This window comes from Grammomys surdaster, unplaced genomic scaffold (genome assembly GCF_004785775.1).
Source record: "Grammomys surdaster isolate TR1022 unplaced genomic scaffold, NIH_TR_1.0 170, whole genome shotgun sequence".
Taxonomy (NCBI): Eukaryota; Metazoa; Chordata; class Mammalia; order Rodentia; family Muridae; genus Grammomys; species Grammomys surdaster.
In genome coordinates this window covers 4,595,444-4,608,004 of record NW_021604618.1, presented here as the reverse complement: position 1 = coordinate 4,608,004, position 12,561 = coordinate 4,595,444, and positions in this window count along the sequence as shown.

Genomic DNA, 12,561 nt, shown 5'->3' with positions numbered 1-12,561 from the left:
TCTCCTTCTCCTCCTTCTCCTTCTCCCCCCTCCCCTCCCCGCCCCCCCTCTATCTATCTTTCTCTCAAAGCATTACAAGATTTCTACTCAACTATTAATGCAGTGTTTTCTGCTCAGGTTGGTTCTTCAATATCTAGGATACTGTAAAAATTATGTAGCTAATGTAGGACTATTTTCTCATTCTCTCCTGTAGTTGTGGGCGTCTTAGAAAAGGTATGAAAAAAATGCATGCAAAACATCCTTATAATGTGATCTATTTCAGAGATCATTTCATGAGTTGATAAGTATATATATTCTTTACCTGTTAGGTGGATTATTCTGCTATTATCTCTTTTTTAAATTAAAGGTTTATTTTTAAATAAAACGCTTGGAAACAATAGTCTTTGCTCTCTGTCTCTCTTCCTTCCCTACCTCCATCCTACCCCCTCCCTCCCTCCCTCCTCCCCTCCCCCCACCCTCTCTCTCATTTAATTTTGTTAATGCTTGGTTTCTCTGTGTAGCCATGGCTGTCCTGGAACTCACTGTGTAGATAAGGCTAGCTTTGAACTCAGAAGTCTATTTGCATCTGCCTCTCAAGTGTTAAGATTAAAAGCATGAGTCAACCAACACACCTGGCTAGTTAGGAGCACACACTCAGAACCTTACATTTATATAGTTAAGGTATGTGTGTTTTCAACCATAGACTCAATTGTAAAAGCATCAGCTACAAACTAACTGCCAAGAGGGTTGTATATTTGCTTAGGGAATAATTTGTACTGAACTACAGATATCATGGGAGTGACATCTTATTTCCCTTGATGATCTCTATTTATAATATATGTGGTTCACTTTGCACCATGTGCAGTATATCACACAAGTATATGACCAATTGGAAAAGAAAATCCCTGTGGATCACAATAGCTTTAATGTACAACAATCCACAATATTTGTATTGACTTGTAATACTCAGTAATTTGTTGCTTGTGTTACATGTTGGTGACTGTGATTACTGTTGTCATTCTAACCCCTATATCTTGACTCCATGATCAGGAAAAAAAATCACTTTTCTTTTTTCTGATATTATTTTACTTATTATTTTACTTCTGATATCATTTTATTATTCAACAGAATAACAAATAATGTAAACAATAAATGGATATTTTCTTTACTTACATTTCAAATGTTATCCAACTTTTTTTTTAGTTTTTCCCCCATTAAGAAATTCCCTATTGAATTGAAGCTGACCTTGTTAGACTCCAGTGAAAGTGGAGGGCCAAGGTCCCCAAAAGTTTGGATCCCCTACTGTGTTGGAATTCGAGAGCAGGGAGATGGGACTGGGAGGATGTTTGGAGCACACCATCACAAAAATTAGGAGGAAGGGGTAGGGGATAAGGGATTTGGGGGGAGAATGAGAAAGGAGACAACATTGAAAGGTAAATACGTATAATACCCAATAAAATCCCCACACAGATAAAGGATTTAAAAAAAAGGAAGTCTATTTATTTTAAATTAATTTCAAAAGTTTCTAGGAGATGCAAATTGGCTAAGATACTATTTTAAGCTCTCCACAAAAGAATTTAAATCTCTGTTCAATATTCTCAAGAGAGAGGTAAACCATAACTTCCTCAACAGTTAATTGACAAAAGAGAGGTAATCTCACAAAAAGTAGAAAAAGCTATTTCTAATCGATATATCATATAGTCTGATTAATTGCCAGTGGAGCTATAAAAGTCCTTTGACAAAAGATTATTAATATAGATTTATATATCCTTAAATAAGGCCTTCATGACTCTCTGAGTGTGGAAGGAACAACTGTTGGCGCTTCTGCCCTGATTTAACAAGAACTCTGAAAAATTGGCTTTAAAAACAAAAGAGGGGGAACGGTACCCCCTCAGAAGGAGTCCCCCTGAAATACTCTCCATCATGCCTTGTTCACTTTTCTCTCTCTAAAGCTGAAAGCTCATGGCAAATCTCTTGCTGACCATGTTGGTGACCTCGGGCACCACCAAGACCAACAAAACTTTGCCACAGATATGGGGAAGGACCCTCATACCCATAAAGGGAATGCCCCAGTCCCAGTTCCCTTATGGAGCCGAGGACTGATATGCCTGCCCAATACCACAGAAGGCACAGCTAACCGGCTACCACAAATATTAATGAAAAAAATAGATACCCTCACAAAGCCAGGCCCAATCATAAATACGATGAATAACAATTTACATCCAGGGAAGAGAAATCTCCCTGAGAATCCCCTTCTTTTTTCTTTCCAGGTAAAATTGAATCACCCGTGATGCCTGCTATTAGAAGTTCTAACCCAGATGGACCAGAAGCCAGGAGCCTCGCCCTTACCCTCACCCCCTACCTTTTCCCACCTGCACAAGGTCCCCTGAAGCTGGGCAACTGCAAGATCCTGCTTGGCAACTGCAGATAGACTCAAAGCAGTGTACCATATCATCTGAAGAATAGCAGGGAGACCATAACTCAAGCAGTGTACCATATCTTCTGAAGAATAGCAGGTTGCAGTCCTCCTCGCCCCCACGAATAACCAGGACCCGCCGGTCGGGTCAAGTGGCACCCAGACGTGGGGCTTGAGGCACGGACCCCTCTGGAGGGACCCTCATTGAGAGGATGTGCGCACGACATCAAGATTGAGCAAGACAGAGATCATCGCCCGTGACCTTTCGTCCACGGAACCAGGTTGATGCTGCCATCAAGAAGGCAGTTGAAGTTCATTACCATCAGCTGAAAACTGCAGAGGATCCAGAAGTGAATCCGCAGGAGACTGACACAGCTGTCAGCTCCCCTGCCTCCCCCTACGGTCGACCCCTAGACTTCCACGCCCTCCAGAAGGGTTCCTGGTATGCCTGGCTTTGCCCTCATTTCTCTCGCTAGAGAGCTTGGCCTCTTGATCACCACAACAAAAATTGGCTTTTTCCTAAACCAAGGCCACCCTTGATATGGCCGCTAACATTGGGGAGCCTTCCTTTATGACAATATTACACCCCAAACTGACAAATGGTTGGTAACTTGAACATTTACAAGAGACTAGGATGGCTGTGAGTTAGCCCAATGACGGGATTATTGTAGGTCCACTTCCCAGGGGCCCACCCAATGCAGCCGAAAAGGAGTGCGTGGTGCTGGGAGTGGGTGCAGCCTACATGGCCTAAGACAGGGCTCTCACCCTCCTTTCACCCACATGAGAGTCCCTTGACGTTGCCCATCGTCAACAGCCTAAAGCCTTCGACCATCGATGTGACTCGTCTCACATCAGTGTTTTGGGGTTGTGAACTTGTCTAAGACCCCCCATAATTAGACATCCAAATTCAAAACTCACATAGTTGGGATTGAACATAAGACGCCTTCTCTAACTAAACAGAGAAGGGGGAGATGCCAGAAGCCAGGACCCTCGCCCTTACCCTTACCCCCTACCTTTCCCCACCTGCACAATGTCCTCTGAAGCTTGGCAACTGCAAGATCCTGCTTAGCAACTGCAGATAGACTCAAAGCAGAGTACCATGACTTCTTAAGAATAGCAGGGAGACCATAACTCAAGCAGTGTACCATATCTTCTGAAGAACTGCAGGTAGATCATAATTCATGGCAGTGTACCATATAGACCATGACATGTTTCAAGGCACAGGCCAAGAAGATTTTGTACTTTTCCACCACCTGGACCCTCTTACCCCCTCCCCTTGTAAAACATGCTATAAAAAAGCATTTCATGTTCAAAAAAAAAAAGAAATTAAAAAAAAAAAGAAATTCCCTATTCCATTCCTCCTCCACCTGCATCTATGAAAGTGGTCCCCCACCCACCCACACACACACTTCTTCCTCCCTGCCCTCTCATTCCACTACTCTGGGGCTTTGAGCCTTCACAGAACTAAGGGGCCTCTTCTCTCACTGATGCTCAACACAACCATCCTCTGCTACATATGAGGCTAGAGCCATAAGTCCCTCCATATGTAGTCTTTTTTGGTGTTTTAGTCCCTGGGAGCTCTGGAGGGGCATGGTGTCTGGTTGGTTGATATCGTTCTTCCTATGGGATTGCAAACCCCTTTAGCTCCTTCAGTCCTTTCTCTAACTCTTCCATTGGAGACCCTGTGCTCAGTCCAATGGTAGGCTGTGAGCATCCGCCTCTGTATTTGTCAGGCTCTGGCAGAGCCTCTCAGGAGACAGTTGTATCAGGCTCCTGTCAACATGCCCAAGATTCTTGGCAGTCAAGGAGTAAAACAAGTATGTCGAAGAGCAAGGGACATCTGCTGATCTATGTAGTGAAGATGTCAGGGAGGTACCCTGACAGTCGCAGAGAATTTTTGTCAAATCAGAAAAACATATTCTGAGTAGAAGTAGTCATCTATTGAAATCAATTTATCTCCTCCAATAATAGCTAGAATGCTTAAAACCAAAATTGAGATAAAGATCAAAGAGATAACATCTCCAGCCAACTTTAAAAGTTTAAATTTAAAACAAATCATATCAAAAAGATAGATTTAGGACCATTAGTCATCTATATTTGTTTTACTTCTTTTGATTAATTTATTTATTCACATTACATCCCAATCAGAGCTTCCCTGCCCTCCTATTTTCCCACTCCTTTTCATGACACTCTACTCCTGTTACCTCCTTCCCTTTCTCCTCAGAGAAGGGAAGACCTCCCTTGGCATATAAAGTTCTAGTAAGATTGGGTACATTTCCTCTATTGAGGCTGGACAAGATCATCCAGTTAGGGGAAATAGATCCAAAGACAGGCAACAGTGCCAGATATACCATCTTCTCCTGCTGTTCAAGGTCCCACATGAATTTGTTCCATATATGTAGGGTACCTAGTTGTCCCTTGCATGCTTTCTGGTTTCAGTTTCAGTCTTTGAGCCCCTATATGGCTAGGTTAGTTGACTCTGTAGATTCTCTTGTGATGTCCTTGACGTCTCTGGCTCTTTCAATCCTTTCTTTTCAATCCATCTTCCACAAGATTTCCCAAGCTCCACTTAATTATTGGCTGATGTTCTCTACATCTGATTTCATCAGTGAAGCCACTCAGATGACTATTATGCCTCCTACCTGCAAATACAGTAGAATATTATTTATTAATATTGTCAGAGGTGGGCTCTTTTTCACCACATGGGACTAATGTTGGGCCAGTCATTGGTTGAACATTCCCTTGCTTTCTGTTCTTCTTTATACTTGAACCTCTTATAGGCTATATATATATATATATATATATACATATATATATAAATCTATATATATATATTGTGGGTAGAAAGTTTTGTGGCTGTCCATTGGAAGTCTTTACTGGTTATAAGAGGTGACTGCTTCATGTTCCAATCCTCTATTGCTAGGAATCTTATCTAGAATCACTCTCTTAAATTCCTGGGAATTTCCATTGTGCTGGATTTCTAGCTTGTCCCAGAGATACTCCCCACTACTGGTTCTAGTACTCTTTCTCAGTTCTCTCTCCTATTCTCCCCATACTTCAACCCTCCTTTTCCCTTTATCATTCCCTCTCTCACCCAGTTCCCTTCCTCTATCTACTCTAGATGTCTATGTTCCTTTCCCCCCTCAATGAGATTCAGGCATCCTCAGTTGGGCCCTACTATTTATTGAGTTTCTTTGGGGCTGTGAATTGTGAAATGGTTGTCTTTACTTTAGAGTTAATATCCATATATAAGTGAGTATATACCGCATTGGTGTTTGTGAGTCTGGGATACCACACTCAGGATGATCTTTTTCAGTTTCCTCTATTTTCTTCCAAATTTCATGATGTCATTGTTCTTAATAGCCGAGCAATAGTTCTCTATGTGAATGTATCACTTTTTATCCATTTTTCCATTGAAGGACATCTAGATTGTTTGCAGTGTCTGACAAATACAAATAAAGCTGCCATGTTGAGCAACTGTCCTTGTAGTATGATGTAGCATTTTTGGGGTATATGCCTAGGAGTGGTATAGCTGGGTCTTGAGGTAGAACTAGTTCCAATTTCTGAGAATCCAAAACTGTTTTATGTCCATGGATTATGAAACAAATATATTTGTGGGTTTTATCATCATTTTATTTCACAAATTTTTAGTTTTATTATGAATAAAATATACCAGGGATAAGATAATAACCTTAGTTTACATAAATATTTATTTCTAAGTAATTTAAAAATAAATAGACATTGTAAAATTATATTTTTACATAATCACCTGTAATTTTATGTATATAGCTTATATATACATAAACATACATAAGATACATTTTAATAAATGAAAATTTTGAACATTAGTATTTTGGAGAATTATAATATCTGGACTCCTCATTATGAAGAAAAAATATAAAGAATGTCACTAAACAGACATACTAATTTATTATTTAGTCCATCACTAAAAAAAAAACCCTTAGATTTAACATTTTATGTTACATTCCTTTGTAATAACTCGTATGAATTTTATGTTAACTATTAAATAATAAAAAATTATATAAGTCTATATTTAGAATGTAGTTTGGAAAGAAATTTTTATCAAGATATATATATATATATAACATTAAAGTTTATAAAATATTTAGTATTCCAAGAGATTTTATTTTAATAGGTTTTAAGATGTTCAGAGAACTTGAATTTATAAATTAGCATGCATTTAACTGACCTTAATATATAATCACACTATTTAAATTTCTGAAAGTTCATATGAATTTTAATTCAGTATGCAAAATCTAATTTTAGCACTAACCAAAATGAATTTTAAAGAGGGGAACAGATGTGGCTCTATTAGGCTAAAAAGAATATACTCGACAAGTAACATATAATGTACATGTTCTGCACAGGTCTAAGCCACATAAGTACCCGGAGCAGAAAGCAGAAGTACACCCAAGACCCATTTCTAACCCAGAGTCAGTTTCCAGATTAAAACTAGTCACAAAAGACAAATTAATTGTCTCTAAGGTACTCTCACTGGGTATATCTACCTCACTTAAGGACAGGCCCATGTCCAGTAGGAGGTGGTCAACACAAAACAATCTTAATAGTATTTTTAGAGTATTTTACCTTCATCATTCTATTTTATATTTATTTCATTTGACTTTATAACTCTGTTGTTTAAATAATGTAGGTACAAACTTTTTTATTGAATTTATTTATTTACTCACTTTACATCCCAATACAATCCCTTCTCCTGTTCCCCCACACACACACAGATCCTCCTGCCATTCCACCCTCCTCTTTACCTTTTCAAAGGGGGAGCCCCCATATGGGAGTTTTTTCCTCACACTACATATGCCCTTGCATACTAATCAGTGCAGGAGTAGAAGAATCTTTTCCCACTGAGGCCAGATAAGGCTGATTATTTCGGGGATCAGGATCCACAAGGTTGAACTAAGATGGTCAATATCTTTCTCTGTCAGCTTATAAAAGCTAAAACTACAAAAACCAGTGTGCTAATTTGAAGGTGCAGGAAGTGCTGCCTAGTGGTCGGGTCTGACTCAAGTCATTTTAGATGTAACCGTTCATATTGACCATTAATTTATTTGGTCCCATATAAAGCTTTGTGGAAATTCTTAAGATTAAGAAAACTTATGTAAAACATAGCAGGATATTTGAACAGCATGACTTTGATGGGAATCAAGTAATGTTTCTGTGTCAATGATTGGCAGGCATACTACAGCAACAATATGAAATAGCTGGCAGGCATGGAACAACATGACTATAGCTATGCTGGGGGTCCAAGGCAGGCACAGTTATGATGTGCATCCTTTAAAATTAACTGAGGTTTATTTTATAGTGCAAATGGAATCTACTTTGGTAAATATTCCACATGGATTTGAGAAGAAAGTGTTTTAATATTTTTAGGTAGAAACTTCCACAACTTTATCTAAGCCAGCAAGAATAAAAATATTGTTCAATATATATTCTGGTTAATTGTTTTACTTTTCCTATTAGTTATATAGTGTTATAGTATATATAATATGTTATTTTAAAAGATTACATACTACTTCATATATGTACATACATATAGTATATATATAAATATATGTGATGTTTTTAGTTTTATGTATTTTTAATCTTATCAAATGAAAATTTATTTAGACAGTAAGTTTCTATTAATAAATTTGTTTCTAAATGACTTTTTATTGGATATTTTATTTATTTAAATTTCATATTCCATCCACTTTCCCCATTTCCCCTCCCTAGAAAACCCCTATCCCATCCCACCTCCTCTCTTTTGCTTTTATGCAATTTTAATTAAATGCAAGTATTAAGGTCAGTTCTAGGTTGAGGAACTATATATTAACTTATCTTCCATTCTCTGTTTGCTTTACTCTCTATATAACTTCTCTGGTTAGGTCTATTGTAGAGTGACTATTAAAGACTAAACAGCTAACATCCACCATCCACATATAAGAGAATAAGTATCATATTTGTCCTTTTGGGTTTGAATTACTTCCTTCAGGATAACTTTTATAGCTCAATGAATTAACCCATTGAATTCTTTTAAAGCTGAAGTATATTCTATTATGAACTGTATCGCATTTTTATTATTCATCACATCTTGATAGATAGCTAGACTGTTTTCTGGCTATTATGAATAGAGCAACAATGACATTGTATTAGTAATTGTCCCTGTAATGGAATGTATACTCATTTGGCAAATGCCCAAGCATGTTATTGATGGATTTTGAGGTAGAATTTTCAAGAATTTTATTTTAATCAGGCATATCTAAGAGATTCACTAAATTGAAATTTTAAAACATATTTTCAGTCTTACAGAGACATCTTTGAGTTATGGGTCATCATGATCTTTTGCAGTGTAATTATTTTTAAAAATTTCATCCATTTTTGGTTGATTTAATATTAATAAAACTACAGTTGACTGTGCATTCTTTTCTGGACTTATTCTACTTTAAATGTCTCATAAATTGTTGTAAAATAAATATTTTTAAAATACAAAAATATTTTAAGGCATTTATTATTATTTAACAAATATTTTAAAGTTTGTTTAGAAAAAAGTATAAAGGTAGTTTACTGGTATTTATAACTGATATATTTCTAAGATATCATGTTTTTACTATAGCCAGATGAAGATATTTTGAAATTACCTCATGGAAATGGTTTTTTGCATTTTGTATTGACAATAATAATGGTAAGATTATTGTGTGTTACAAAATATTATTTAAAAATGGATGTGGTTGTATCTACATTAGAAAATATAAAATTTATAAAAAATTAAGTTTAGTTAAATATTTTTAGATAAAATTAGTATGTGATTTTCTACAACACTATTTTATTATATACAAATTTATTCTTAGAATCCTTTTAGAATCTATGATTTTGGTTTTTTTTTCTCTTATTGTTTGAAGCCTTTGGTTTTTGGATAGTCAGTCATTGAGAAAGAGAATTCTGTTTGTAGAGTGATATATTTCCAATACATTACACAGCACTTATAAAACCTTCTAACAGAAAGTAATCTGTTTAAGTTTTTGAACACTTGAATACACAGATAACACATATTATTGTAAAACACTATTATAAAACACTTACCTGTGATTACTAAAATTCAAAATGATTTGCAGATTCTACATTAAAAGATAAATTACCCAATAATTTTTAAGTAGAGACATTAAAAGAGACTAAAAGATCAACATAGCCTAGAAAGTCAGTATTATATCCTGATGCCTTTAACTCAGTCTTAGACTAGGTTATGTAGGATTTTCTCCAGTCATGTGAGAATATATGGATATGGCTTTGAAAATGGGTTTGCTACTCATCTTCAATGTCACTGAAAATTGAATTCTCAGAAAACTGAATATTTTCTCATTTTTTTATTTCTATAGTTGTTAGACATAAAATTTTTTTTATGATATTTATTATTCCGCTTGGCATATTTCTGATAAAATATACTAAGCTTGGTTTTGATCAAGTTATAATTAAAATATTGTATCATTTTATCTCATCACACCTATTTGTTATGAATGTTTATTTACTCAAAACCCCTCACTTATTTAAAAATAATGTTTAAAAGGTACAGGGTTTTTTCCAATGTCTTTATGTATACATACAGACATTCATACACAAACAAACACAGATACATATACACACACATAAACAAACACACACATATTGCATTATTCAGTAAAGTTTAGATAAAAGCAAAAAGTTGATTTTTCCAAATAGAAATAGTCTAAGAGAACTATCCTGTGCAAATGATATAAAATACATCAATGTATAATAACAACAACATTTATGGTGGTTTATATCTGAACTAGTTTTACTTCTTGATTCATTAGTATTTAAAATGTACCATAACTTAGTTAGCTGAGGTTAAAAATTAAACAATATTTATATTTCACAAATAAAAAGTTCAATTTTGCACTTAAATATCATAGTTCGTTGAGTATGAAATATCTTTTAAAATAAAGGATAAAAATATAGATAATATTGTTAAAGTATGTAAATTTTGAATATTTTAAATTCACCTTTTTTTACCTATTACTTTTACTCTAATAGATCAAAGTGTATTTTTAATTGCTTCATGTAAGTTATAGTAATTATATATCTCAAGTAAATTTAATATCATATATATAGGAGGTTTACAAAAGAAATTCATGTAAGTAGTATATTGATTAATAGTTTTGATATGATCCAGGATTATTTTTTCCTTAGTGGCTTTTACTGTAAGACCACTGTCCTGCCCACTATTCAGCCTCATATACATCAAATAAGTTAATAACTTAACTATGAGAGAACTTATAAAATTTGATAAAAAATAAATGGCACCCATGCCAAAAAAATATATTCATGTTTCCTAGAAAGAATTTCTGTTTATGGAAACTAATTGACTAATTAGAACTGCAATACTTGTGGTGGTATTAGAACGATTCAGGTCCAGAAGCTAATTAGCTTATTTTAACATGACCTTAGCCCTCGGGAGTTGTCATTCATTGCCAGCATCCATATTTGAATACCTTTTGATGAATAGATTAAAACATTTTTTAACCCATTTACTCAGTGAACCACTTACTTCCTCGAAACCAAAAGCTAAGAATGTTATCCAATAGCATCTTCATACTACAAAAATACTTCACCACCATGAATTACCCAACAGTATACTTATGCTTGCCTTGATTTATGACTTTCTTTTTATTTGTAAAACTATAATGTTTTATCAAATTACTATTTTGGTGCATGGTATTTTATATAACCTAAATCTGAGTCACTAGGTTATGATCACAAGGTAGCCCCATAATAATTACTTATTTTTCATAAAATCATTATAGGCATGGACATAGTTCTTCAAAACAATAAAATGCACATGATAAACTATTTTAGTAAGATGATGAAAGTACCAATAAAATATGTAATGTTAGAAGATGCAACAGGGAGAAGGTATTCAATAGAATTCTATGTATTATGTAGTGGGATTTTAGGAGAAAAATCATTGGTGCTCATACACCTAATGACAGGTAATATAGTAGAGGCTCTGATATCAAGAAAGTGAGACTTTTACATGTAGAAAGAACACTTTGTTATCAATATGAACATTATCAAACTAGGTACTGTAGAATAAAAAAGTTCCATATCTCAGTGAATAAATTAATCTAGAAAACAGATTTAAGTACAAAAATTATTAATATTCAGAAATAGAAAATATCAATATCCTATTATGAGAAATAAAAGAGATAAAATGAGAGAAAATTATGTTATGACATCTTTCAAACACAGAAAGATGAACAATGTGTTCTTTCTCATGTAGCTGTGAAAAAAATATTTAGTAGAATACAAGGAACAATTATTTTGGCCTCATAAGATGCTTTAATGACAGGTGCCACTATCAAGATGCACAGAAATAGTAGATGCTAGCATTTTATTTTGTGGGTTGACTGGTTAGCTTAGTTTGTAATGAATTGGAACCAGTATTTTTTTTCAATGCAGTACAGTGGTTTCATTATCAAAAATCTATTACATAGCACATATATTAGTAGAATACAGAGACACTTCAATGATCAAAACATTAAGTAGTATGCAAATGGAAATTCTATAAGTTGTTCAAAACAACACAAAACTATTTATTTTTAATGTATTTTCTCCTATCATATCTTACATCCTCTTTGCAGTTTCTCTTCCCTCTGCTTTCCACAGCCCCCACTCCCACTTCCTCAAATCTACTTCTCCTTATTTCCCATCAGAAATGATCAGGCTTTCCAGAAATATCAACTTTATGTTGTAGATCAAGTTACAATAAGACTCTGGTGTCAACCCACATATCAACTCTGAAAGAGGCAACTCCTGAGAAGGAAAAGTGTCCAAAGAATAGGCAAACAAATTTTTATATGTCTGTGCTTACTGTGTGTGTGTGCTTACTGTGTGTGTGTGTGTGTGTGTGTGTGTGTGTGTTTGACAGAAATCAAACTCAGATCTTGTTCTTCAAGAATCCACCATATTGTGTTTCGAGTTGGAATCTCTCACTGTACTTGATACTCACAAATTAGGCTAGGATGGCCAGTCAGTCTCTACCTACTCTATATTCGTGTTCTAGGACAAGTGGAAGGCAATGTACCTAAATCTCTCTCTCTCTCTCTCTCTCTCTCTCTCTCTCTCTCTCTCTCTCT